Source organism: Sciurus vulgaris (assembly GCF_902686455.1).
Source record: "Sciurus vulgaris genome assembly, chromosome: 4".
Lineage (NCBI taxonomy): Eukaryota > Metazoa > Chordata > Mammalia > Rodentia > Sciuridae > Sciurus > Sciurus vulgaris.
This window is the reverse complement of record NC_136464.1, coordinates 172,411,091-172,424,298: the sequence shown is the minus strand read 5'-3', so window position 1 is coordinate 172,424,298 and position 13,208 is coordinate 172,411,091.

Below are 13,208 nucleotides of genomic sequence, written 5' to 3'. Positions count from 1 at the left end.
GACAGCAACACTTAACTGCCACCTCCCTGGGCGTCGCGGAACCAACAGAGGCTCAAGAGTAAGAAAGAAGCAAACAGAAGCTGGGGCTGTTGAGCAGGGTGGTCTAATGGGGAGAAGTACACAAGCGACCTAAGGCAGGTAAGTGATGATGGCCTGGGACCCTCTCCTCGACTGTCCGGAAGAAGGGAGCAGTGTGGAAGCTTCTGTGATGAAGAGAACAGGGACGGTGAGTGGCCTTAAGGGGACAAGGGGCTCTTGAGAGCGCTGCCGACGTCGACTGCAAGAAATAAAGAACCTGTCAGAACGGATGTTGCATATTTCTTGCTCACTGGAGGAAACTCATAAGAGGTAGGAACTTGAACAAAATAAAGCTCAAGTTATTCCGATTGTCATTAAGCTTATTCATGGCCATTTCCTCTGGCATGAACACACACAGTACTACACCTGCGATGTTTTAGTGTCAAAGTTTTTAGTGTCACCCACCAAGTGCCGACTTAGCCAATAGTGTGTTTGTGCTACTAAGTGTTACTTCATGCCATCGATGAACTCATGAATTATACATAGGACAGGGAATTTATGATTCCCTGAAGATACACTAGGACAAAAAGGAGAATGACTTCTGTTTCAAAGGAAGCTAATATGAAGAAAGTGGTTTCAAGGGAAAAAAAACAAAAACTGAGTCCCTGATTATTTGTAGGGAAGGCAGCATAATATAATGTGAAAAGCAGAGGATTCCAACCCAGGAAGTGCGTGACTATTGTGTAAGTATCTTCATCCGTGAAGTGGATATGATCCTAAATGCCTCAAAAGTTCATACTGAGGTTTCATGAAGAAGGTAAGGATCCAGTAAGTTGTATAGTGTTATACAACTGTTACTCATTGTTCTAGCCAGAGCAAAATAATAAAGGACTACTTCAAGAACTTCTTGGGTATTTTTTTTCTTGCTTCACCCTTTTTCTTGCTATCACAAGACAATGTGAGTAAACAATGGAGATTTCAATGAACACAGGTATGCTAATGAAGATAATGCAGATGAGGGACCTTGGCCAAGGAAGCCAAAAGAATGCTACAAATAGGAAAGAATTTTGTAAACAAAATACGATACTCCTAGGCCAGGCTATGAATTATCACCAGCATACAGTCTGTGATTCTGGTTTTGCGGAAAAAGCAGTACAACTAAAGAAGTCCTAAGGAGAGGAATTAAAAATTATTAAGGAGATGATGATAGACTTTGTAAAATAGGAAATTAAAATAGCAAGGGTCTTCAGTGTTCAGTGATTTAAACATTTATAAATCAATTACATGACTATTAATCCCATGATATTAGAACTACACTTCACAAAGTATCCCTTGAAATAGGTGATTTTAAAACAATAAAGTAACATTAAACAGAATAAGTGTACAGAGCTAAAATTATGTGTAAAATGCTTGGGAATATTTCCACCAATGTTCCACCAGCATCATTTTCACTTGGTTATTCTTGCCAATAAAACCAAGAACCAAAGTAATCCAGTGATTATAGGAAAAATTACAGCCTTTTTAAAAAATATATTTCTATGCCAACACATACTACCTATTCATTATAATAGCAAAAGACTTAAAAGAGTGGTAGCATATTTAGAAAAATTATGGTATGTCCAAAATTAAGATTATTTTTAAAGGTTAAACTATGTTTATTGACCATATTGATGTCTATTTAAAGACAGTGCTATGTTTTCTGATTTTGCATGAAATTAATGATAATATATTTTATATACAGTGAATAAATTTAAAATTTTAATTAAGTGACATAAAGACAGGTGTCCTTAGAAAGGTTCGATCTTACAAAATTTCTATAATTACAAAAATCATAAGTATTATTTTCCAGATCCTTATATCTAAAGCCAAACATTAAATATAAATGTTACAAACACAATAATTAAAGAGACTGTTAAAATAGATTTTTTTTTAATTATATGAATATAAACTTTGGTAAGAAAGGAATGAAGCTTTACATTCTGGTCAATTGATTTTCAACAAGGGTATAAGGCAGTACAATGGAGAGAAACAGTAGTCTTTTAAACAGATGATGCTGGGACAAATGGATATTGGTTACTGTTGGTTTGTTCCAGACACACAGAACTAACAGTACAGATTTATTGAAGGTAAGATAGTACTCCATTAGGTAGAAGGGAGTGGGCCAAGCAAGAGAGAGAGAGGGAGAGAGGTTCAGGATCCCAATGTCTGGAAATTAGGTCTTATATCCTGAACTGTGGGGCATTCTCTTCCCTATATGCACCTGATTGAAGAACTTTCCTCATTTTCTCCCATTGGTTACCTTATGACACCTGATTAGAATATGTTCCAATTTTCTCCCCATTGTTACTTTGGAAAGCCTAATTAGGATACTGCCCACTTTACTTCCAATGGTCCTTTTAAAATTTGAACCTGTGGCAGGAGTTGTCGTGATAAGTCCTTAGTGAAGTGAGTTGTAATGGTATGAGATTTGTTGTAAACAGGGACTGGACTCTCCAGCGGCTTCTTTCTAACACCCTATCACTGTCATTTCAGTGTCCTTGAACTCCTACCTAACATATCCACATTCAAAAGAATGCATTTGAACCCTCTCCTTACATTCTATGCAAAAACTAACTCAATAGGATCATAGAACTAGGTGTAAAACCTAAAATTATAAAACTCTTAAAATAGGAGTAAATATTTGTAATCTTCAGTTAGGTAAAGCCTTAGATACCACAGCAAAATAACAAGTATATGGGAAAAAAATAGATAAATTCTTTAATAAAAATCTAAACTTTTGGACTTCAAAGGTCAACATCAAGAAAATGAATAAAATCACAAATAGAAAAAATGCAAATCATATATTTGGTCTACAATATATAGAACTCTCATAACTCAAGAATAAAAAGACAACACAATTTAAAAATGAGCAGAGTATCTGACTAGACATTTCTTAAAGAAGATATACAAATTCTAATAAGTACATAAAAAGATGCTCCACCAGTTCATTAGCCGTTAGAGAAATGCAAATCAAAACTACAGTAAGATACCCATAGAATATACCCATAGAACAGTTATTGTCAACATGAACAAGAGCAAGAGTTGGTGAGGATTTGGAGAAATGGAAACTCATTTTGCTGTGGGGATTATAATTTGGAGCAGCCACTTTAGAAAACAGTTAAATATCAAAATATTAAACAAAGTTACAATATGACTCAGCAACTCCACTCCTAGGAACACAGTCAAGAAAATTGAAAATATGTTCATATACAAAATAACAAAATCTTGTACATGAAGTTCATAGCTATATGTTCATAAAAACAAAACCTGGAAACAGCTGAGGTGTGGTGAATCCATGCAGTAAAATACTATTTTGCTATGAAAAGGAATGAAATATGACAAATGCTACAACATGGCTGAATCTTGAAAAAGATTATGCTGGGTGACTGTGGAACCAACCTAGATGCTCTTCAATTGATGAGTGGATAAAGAAACTGTGGTATATATATACAATGGAATATTACTCAGCCATAAAGAATGATAAAATTATGGCATTTGCAGGCAAATGGATGAAATTGGAGAATATCATGCTAAGTGAGATAAGCCAATCTCAAAAAGCCAAAGGACGAATGATATCGCTAATAAGTGGATGATGACATATAATGGGGGGAGGGGAGGGTTAGTGTTAGGGTTAGAGTTAGGGTTAGGGAGGGGGGCAAGTATGGAGGAAGGAAGTACTGTATAGAGGGAAAAGAGGGGTGGGAGGGGTGGGGGGAAGGGAAAAAATAACAGAATGAATCAAACAACATTACTCTAAATTTATGATTACACAAATGGTATGCCTTTACGCCATGTACAAACAGAGAAACAACATGTATCCCATTTGTTTACAATAAAATTAAAAAAAAGAATGTATGCACAGTAAAAAAAAAAAAAAAAGATTATGCTGGGTGAAATATTCTAGTTACAAAAAGTTAGAAATCATATGCTTCTACTTATATAAATTGGCCAAGATAGGCAAATCCATAGAGACAGAACAAAAATTAATGGTGTCCAGAGTTTGGGAGTAAGGAGGAACAGGGAGTGACTACTACAAAAAGAAGAGGTTTTTTTTGAGGTGTTGAAAACTTCTGTAAGTGGTGGGTAATGGTTGCACATGTCTGTGAATATACTAAAGAGCCTTGAATTCTACACTTTTAAAGAGTGAATTGTATCATGAATTATAAATCAAAAATCTTCAGGTGAAAAGATAGAAAAATAAATAACATGCAAACACTATCAGAGAGCTGGAGTAAATGTCAAAAGTCGTCAAACTCAGAGAAAGTAGAATGGAGGTGGCTGGGGAATGAGTTGGTCAATGGATATGAGTTTTAGTTCTTCAAGATGGAAAAAAGTTCTAGGGATCTTGTTTTAGTCAACTTTTTCATTGCTGTGACCAAAAGAACTGACAAGAACAACATAGAAGAGGGAAAGTTTATTTGGGGTTCAGAGATTTCAGTCCATAGATGGCCAACTCCATACCTGTGGGTCCAAGCTGGGGAGAACATCATGACAGAAGGGCAAGGCAGAGGAAAGCTACTCTGGACGTGGCAACAAGGAAGCAGAGAGCTGCACTCACAGTGACCTACCTCCTCCGGCCACACCCTACCTGCCTACAGTTACCATCCAGTTAATCCTTATCAGTGCATTAACTTCTCATAACCTAATCATCTTACTTCTGAACATGCTCGCATTATGTCACATATGAGCTTTTAGGAGATGAACCTAAACCATAACATTTATTGCACAATAATTTGAATATACTTAATGTTACTGAGCTATACACTTTAAAATGGCCTAAAAAACAAATATATATTTTTTCCACAGTTCAAAAAAGTCTCAGCACAGCCATGGAAAAAGGCATAAAAATAAATATTTTTAAAATAAAGCTTAAGTGACTGATTATATTAATACCAGAGTAGGATTCTGAGCAAAGAAAATTACCAGTGATAAAGAAGGACTTTACAAAGTAATTTAAAAAAATTAATTTGCTGAGAAGACAGCAATCCAAGTGAGATGTACAATTATTGTTGGAGACATCAACACTACTCTCAATAAGATGAATAGACAAAAAATCAGCAAGAAAAATCAGAACTGATCATTAACCCGCTAAATCTAATTGACATTTATAGAACACTACACCCAACAAGAAAAGAATGTATTTTTGTTTTAAGTGCACATGGAACATTCACCAAGAGAGATCTTATCCTAGATCATAAAGCAAATCTCAACCAAGTTAAAGAATTGAAATCATAAAACAACATGCTCTGATCATAATGCAGTTAACCTAGAAATCAATACAATAAGATAATAGGAAAATCTCCAAACACTTGTTAACAATACACTTCTAAATAATACATTGGTCAAGAAGTTGCAGTAGAATTGGAAAATATTTTGAACAGAACAAAAATTAAAATATGAAGAGCAGAAAAAATATAGAAGCGCTCAAAGTCCAGGGCAGCTCCCAAGACATTCCAGAATAGCTCCCTACAAATGGTGAACAATGTCTCCAAGCTGTCATGGCTCTGTCATCTCCATACCAGGTTTTACAGTTACCCAGGCCTGGAAAGTAAAGATTCTGGATTCAGAAGGGATATGTATCCTTTACCTTTACATGGGCTATAACTAGAGACAAGGCTCCACATAACTTCAGAGAAACTGGTGTGTTGGGGCATACAGTCAGTGAGCCCTGATATACCCACTGCATTAAAAGATTATCTTGGGTCAGGGCAGCAATAGTAAAGACAATTTGTAGGATTTGGGATCTATTCTGGAGGCAGATTCAACAGGACTGCTAATAAATGGGGTTGCAGGTGAAAGGTGGTGAGTGAGACCTGACTTATTAAAAGGATTCAGTCACTTTAGGAACCTGACAGAAAATAGCAAGTACAAAGGCTTTAAAATGGAAACAACTTCAGTGTGTTTTAGGAATGGTGTGTTGCAGTGTACTAGAACTGAAGGTCTGTGGTATGACATAGTATCTGAGTTAGGAAATTTGCTCCTTGATTAATGATGGAATGACGTCCAATGTGTAAACAGTGGCCAGAACACAGCACTGGGACACCATACATTTAAAACATACAAAAGGAGGAGGAGTCTGCAAAGTTGACAGAGATGTAGGAGGGAAACAGGAGAGTATAGCACCACAGAACATAAGAAGGAAAGCATTTCCAGGAGAAGTAAGTGAATGCTACTGAAAAGCTAAGTAAGATGAGAATAAACAGGTAGTGACTTGGACAAAGGAGTCTGAGTAAATAATTGAGAACAAAAGTCAAGAGTAGGTTGGAGACTAAACAGGAAGCGATGAAGTGAATCTGACAAATACAACTCTTTCAAGAAACATTTGTAACTTTGGCAAAATAATTGTGTATTTGAAAATGTCCATAATGATTCTTTTTGTTTTTATTGCTGTTTTAAAGAGTATTACTTGAAAGGCAACAAAGCTGGGAGGCTTTACTTGAGGGAGGGTGAGGTTCAAAGAAAACAATGTAATTATTTATGGTACAAGATTTTGTAGTATGTATACCAATGGCCAGGATCTATCTACTAGCAGTCCCTGTGATGCAGGATGATGATCAAAGAATCAACTCTTGAGAAATCCAGGAAAGATATTATAATCCAGAGCATAATTATTGGGGCTCACCTTTCATAATTATCCACTTAATCCCAAAGGAATGATTCCTGGCCTCTTGTTCAGGTTATTTCTACAGCTATATAGCACAAAAGAAAAAAAACAAAAAGGTACTTGGAAAGCACAAAATGCATTCCTATAGCCACCAGAGGTCACCAAAGGCCAATTCTGTCTTTTGATTAGAAAAAAAAAAAAAAAAAAAAAAAAAAAAATTCAGTCTTTAGATTCGAAATGTGATGATTATTTTCACAAAATTAGTGAACCTATGTTATATATTTCATTGCCTTGTTTCCAAATGATCTCACAATTAAATGTATAAGGAAGTATGAGGAAAATATACTTTAAGAGGGAAAAAAATCCTTTTGTTGTCAATTGACAAACAACTAAGAACCTAAGCTGGAAATCAGCAAACATGATACCTTTTGCTACCACTACCTTGTACTGTAACCTTGGCATGTAAGTTTTCTCTAATCTGTGATTCTGTGTCCTCATATTTCAAATACAGCAAGTGAGACTGAAGACACTAAAGCTAGAAAATAATTTAAAAAATTTAAAGTTTTGTATTCTCTGATGGAAAAAAAAAAAAGCTATTGAAAAATTGGATTTCTCCAGGGATTACGTTGCTTTTCCTAGTAGAATGAGTGATGCCTCATTTGATCTGATTAACTTCATTCTGCTGAATTACTGCTTAATTGCAACATAAAAATATATCTTAAAGTATATTTATAGCTATTTAGGCTCTGAAAGGACCACTTGGCAAGAGGAAATGAAAGGTTCACTTGTTGGATCTCACTACAAATTTCCTATTTACAAATTCATAGCAATGATGTGTAAACTAAATGGGAAAATAAACAAGCAAGCAAAAAGGATCTAGCTAGGGTATAAGACAAAGGCCAAGGTAAATATGACCATGAACTAGAAACATAAAAAAAAATTCATAAAAAATAGTAATAAAAATATTCTGGGAACTGTCACTTCCCACTCCATACATTTTTATTAGGTACAACACTATGGACAGGTCTCTGGAAAACTGATTAAGGATCCTGGCAGGCGCAGTTGGGATAGTAGACATGCTTTATTGGCAGGTGGCAGCAACCCCCAGCCCCACCTGCCACCAATCCCAAGTCTTTCCATAGACCTTTTTGATATGCAGGCCAGAGAAGACACTGCCAACAGGTTACATAAGTGAATCAATGCTCACAAGCAAATATTTATGACCTGGAGTACATACACTGAATCAGGGTGTTTTTGACCTTGGCTACATACTAAAAACATAGCCAGCTGGAAACTGGCAAGGGAATCTAACTACAGCCATCTTGGGTTTTCCCTACACCTGCTTTTGCCAATACCAACACCATGGGGGTTCATTATATCATCTCTCACAGCAATTCAAATCTTGTGCTAAAGTTCAAAGATCCAAGGGTGAATGGGGCTGGATTATCCCAAAGTTACAGAGAATTCTAAAGTTTACCTGGCTACTGTCTTTCATGAGGACTGTCTGGTTGTTCAGTTTTTCCTTTGATAATGTATGCTGTCCAACATCCTGTCAGCAACCCTACCCTCCTTAATTAGCAGTTAGTTTCTGTTACTGATAAGCAAAGAACAATAATAACAAAAACAGCTGATACAGAAATCGGTATAGGCACCATGAGGGATAGTGGCATCTGAGGAATTAGTTATTGGGCTGATATCTAAAACTTCCAATGAGCATAAAATCAAATCTCAAAAATTTACTTCAGTGATATTCTGGTTCTTTCAAGTGACCTTGATGGGGAAAAAAAATCAACTCCTATCTAAAATTCTTAGAAAGAGAACACATAAAACCAAACAGAAACTTTAGTGAATTGAGTTCTAAGTCTTTCCTATGAAAGCTGGAGAGTCAATCAGAAGACAATGGATCCCAACTAGTGGAAATAGCAACATCTAAGAGATTTCCCAACTTAGCACCATGCTTATTAAGGTGATCTACAGATCAATGATATCGACATCACCTGGGAACTTGTAGAAAATGCAGATGTTCCGGTCTCACCCAGACCTACTGAATCAGAAATTTTAGGGGCAGGCACTCTATTTTACAATTCTTCCAAGTACAAAAGTGAAAGCACCCAGAAAAACCACTAGCCACAGGAACTCACACAAGATTTTTTTTTTTTTTTTTTTTGGCGGTACTGGGGGAATCAAACTCAGGGCCTACAACGTTTGAGAGGCAAGCACGCTACCAGCTGAGCTATCTCCCCAGCCCTCGCCTGAGAGATTTTAATAACCAGATGAACAGAGTGTCTGCCCTAAAGGGCGAAAGAGAGAAAAGGAGCGCTAATAGCAGGGGAACTACCCTTAAGTGGTGGCACCAGTGACTAAGGAGGAAGTTAATGATCTAGATTGTAAGATGGTGTGTGTGGAGGGGGCAGAATCATCGGGAGAAATGGCTTCAGCCTGGTTCCTTTCACTAAGGCAGGCTTAATAATAATTGATTTGAAGGATCTGAAGACCTCAAACTCTCCTGAATTTTATCCTTATTCTAACTTCATCTGTTGAAGAAACTTTCCACCTTCACATGCCTCAATCTTGCTAGGGCAACCAGAATACTCCTGATCAGATGGAGTGGGTTGGTTTGATGTTGAATATTGGTACAGAAGAGTTAGGAATCTAGAAGAGGGTTAGGTATTTGAGAATTTATATCTTTAAATTTTTGAAAGAATGTTAGAACAGATTTTGAGGCTGTTAGATCAAGAAGCACGGTCACATATTTTGATTCAGGTAAAATGTATAGATATGGGTACTTCCCAGAGACTCTGTGCTAACAAGTTGGAGGAAATACTATTCAATGCAAATATTCACTAAAATTAGTTTCAAAACAAATTATGTCAAAGTTAAAAATCCCTTAAGTATACAGGAAGGAATTTTAAAACTTTATGAAAACAGAATAAAAGATTGGCTATATTATGCATTCCAGGCACCTCCTCACAGCTTTAAGAGAAACTTTTATATCTATTGATAAGGAGTATCAGTACAGTTTTCACCATACTGAGGCAATAGCAGGAGCAGCTGACTGCAGACACTTTGGACACTTAATGAACACAATTATGGACCAAATTTAACTTGGCAAACTTTCTATGACCTGTCCCATATGCTTCTTATTTAAAATTTCCCCCATGGAAAATACTCTGCTGTTGACTACATCTAGAGCACTTAGCTGTTTAAGGCAGAATGTGGTGTTTCAGGCCAGAATGGCATTAGGACTAATTTTATTACCAGGTTACCTAGAATCCTGTTGGAAAGTCCAATTCCTGCTGCAGCTCTGCAGCCTGGATCCATGAACCCTGTTGTAAAGAGTAAATGGTATCTTAGGAAACCAATGTCACTTTTTCCCCCACCTTTTAATTTTGTATTGTGTCATACATTTCCTGTAATGGAAGTGTTAATTTTACTATACTTTTTGGGAAATCTAATGTAAGGTATTTTACACATGTCCTGATTTTGCCATGACCTAGATATTGAAGCTATCCAACCGTTTGAAATAAAAATTTTAAATTCCTCCAAAATTTAAAAAATCATATTATTTTCAGTAGTAGGGAAGAGATCCCAGGGCCTGGCACATACTAGGTAAGAGATCTACCACCGAGTCATAGCCCCTGCCCCTGTTTAAATTTTATTTTGAAACAGGGTCTCACTAAGTTGTCTAGGTTGGCCTTAAATTTGCAATTCTCTGCCTCAGTATCACAAGCAGTGGGATTACAGGCATGAGTCTGATTTATATTTTGTATTTTTTTTTTTAATTTCTTAAAGTATGTTTGATGACCCACAGTATGTTCTCTCATGGTGAATATTCCACATGTGTTTGAGAACAGGTATTCTGCTGTTATGGATGGACAGTATTCTATAAATGTCAACTAGATCAAGTTGGTCAACAGTGCCATTCAGATCAATGATGTGCTAACTGGTTTTCTTGCTACTTGACTTAGGTGTTAAAAGAAGGGTCTTGAAGTCTCCAACTATCATAGTGGATTTCTTTGTATCATATATTTTGATATCTATCTGATCATTTTATTTAAATAAGTTTTTTTTTATTTGTTTATTTTGGGTTTTGTGGTACTATGGACTAAACCCAGGAGTCATCTCCTACTAAGCTACACATCCGGCCCTTTTTATTTATTTTGAGACAAGATCTCACTAAGTTGTCCAGGGTGGTCTCAAACTTTCTATTCTGTCTCAGCCTTCTGAGTTGCTGGAATTTACAGGCATGTGCCATGGCACTCAGCTAATGCGGGTTTCTTTTTTTTTTTTTTTTTTTTTAATTTTTTCATATGTTGATAGACCTTGATTTTATTCATTTATTTACATGTGGTGCTGAGAATCAAACCCAGTGCTCCACGCATGCTAAGCAAGCGCTCTACCACTGAGCCACAACCCCAACCCACAGAGTGGTTTTCTTATTGATGTCACATTGATGGGTTTAGGTTTTTTATCCACTCTGAAAATCTCTGCTTTTAAATTTATTTAGATAATTCATATGTGAAATGATTATTGATATAATTGTGCTAATATTTTCTGTGGTTGTAACTGTTTCTTTTTCTTCAAAATTGATTAATAAAGAAAATAGTTTGCCATCTCACTTAGCTGGAAGTCCAGATGTAGGACAGACCTAAGATACAATATGATTTTCTGTTCAATTATGTCTTTAAAGACCTAAGTTATTTTCATCTTTCTGCTCTATAATTCTTGCTGTTAGTTTACTAATTCAGCACATGTCAACAATGAATAACATCCCCTTAGATGTGAGGCTTCTATATGATGCACTATCTGAACATTTGTGGGTCCATGTTCTTTGGCCATCTGAATTGCTACAGCTACATTGATTTCTTAATGGGTCATGAAATAATATAAATAATTTCCCCATCTTTTCCTTCTTCCTTTTCTGTTCTTTTTAAGGGTTAGTGATAAAGTTAACTTTATCTCTGAGACCACAAATTAAAGAAACAAGACAGAATTTAAAGGAGTTGGGGTAAAAATTGACATCATTCAGAAATTGCCAACTCATGGGTCCTCTTGACATTGACAGTGGGAGGTGCTGTTCAGTGGCCTCCCAGTTTGGAGCAGGATAAGTGTGAATGAGGTACTTTCTATTAGCAAGAGATTTTTAAAAAATTAGCATATTGCTTTTGTTTGGATGTGTCCCCTCCATTTTAAGAGGCGATTGGGACATGAAGTCTCCTGCTCTTGGGAATGGGATTAAAGCACTTCAAAAAGCCTACACAAAGCATCTGGTTCTCCTGCCCTATCCCTTCACCATGTGAGAACAGAACATTCTTCCTTTCTGGAGGATGCAGCATCTAGGTACCATCTTCGAAGCAGAGACAGGCCTTTCACTAGATAACCAAACCTGTTGGAGCCTTGATCTTATATTCCCAGACTCCAGAACTATAAGAAAATAAATTTTTGTTCTTTTTAAATTACCCAGTCTCAAGTGTTTTGTTGTAGCAGCACAAAATGGACTAAAACGTAAGTATAGAGGGGAGTATGCATGTGTACATGTGTCAAGGAGCAGAATGTAATGGACATTACATTTCTCTTTTTAATTTTATTTATTTATTTTTACTTTTTTCTCTAAGCAGGTCTCTTCATTTGAAGTCTGCTGTCCTGTTCTTCATATAATTCTGGTGGAACATGTCATTTGTATGCTGCTTTTAACCAAACTATTTGGTTAGGCACATTACTCATTCAATTAGAATCTCTCTTCCAAGAATTTAATTCTTGAGTGGCAATGAAAACAACTGGAGTTGATTACCCCAAGAGGACCCTGTGATCACCAGAATAATCATGGGATGTGAGAGGTCTAATTAACAGTTCAAATTAGATTTATTTATTTATTTATTTATTTTTGGCACTGAGAATTAAACCCAGGGGTGCTTAACCACTAAGCCCCATCCCAAAAAAATTTTAATTTTTTTTAAATTTTAAGACAGGAACTTGCTAAGTTGCTTAGGGCCTTGCCAAGTTGCTTTGAACTTGCAGACCTCCTGCCCCTGCCTCTTGAGCAGCTGGGATTGCATGTTGGGCCACTGCTCCAGCTAAAATTTGATTTTATACATAAAAGAGAACACCATTAAGTATCTTGAGAAACAGTAAGTTTATCACCTGGCAAAGATGTGTAGAGGCAGGAAGTTCAAAGACTGATATGGCACCTTTACAACATGGTTCTGCCCTACCAGTCTTAGCCTGTGGCTCTCACATTCAGGTTCCAAGTTATGATGTATATTGCACACAGTCATCTAATTGTGCCCCCTGTGGAAACACCTCTAAAACTATAGGAAAATGATTTCTTTTTTTATAGAAAAAAGGCAGATGAAACAGGTGTGGGAAACAATCACAACAAAATTTTGGAAATATCTGTCATCAAAAACCAAATATAACTTTTAGGATTTACTACATCTTCAATATTATAGAATATGTGAGGTTCTCACAGAGAAAAATACCTCAGTTTTTTTTTTTTTTAAGTTTAACAATTAGCAAAAGAAAAAAAAAAAAAGAATGTATGGCACTG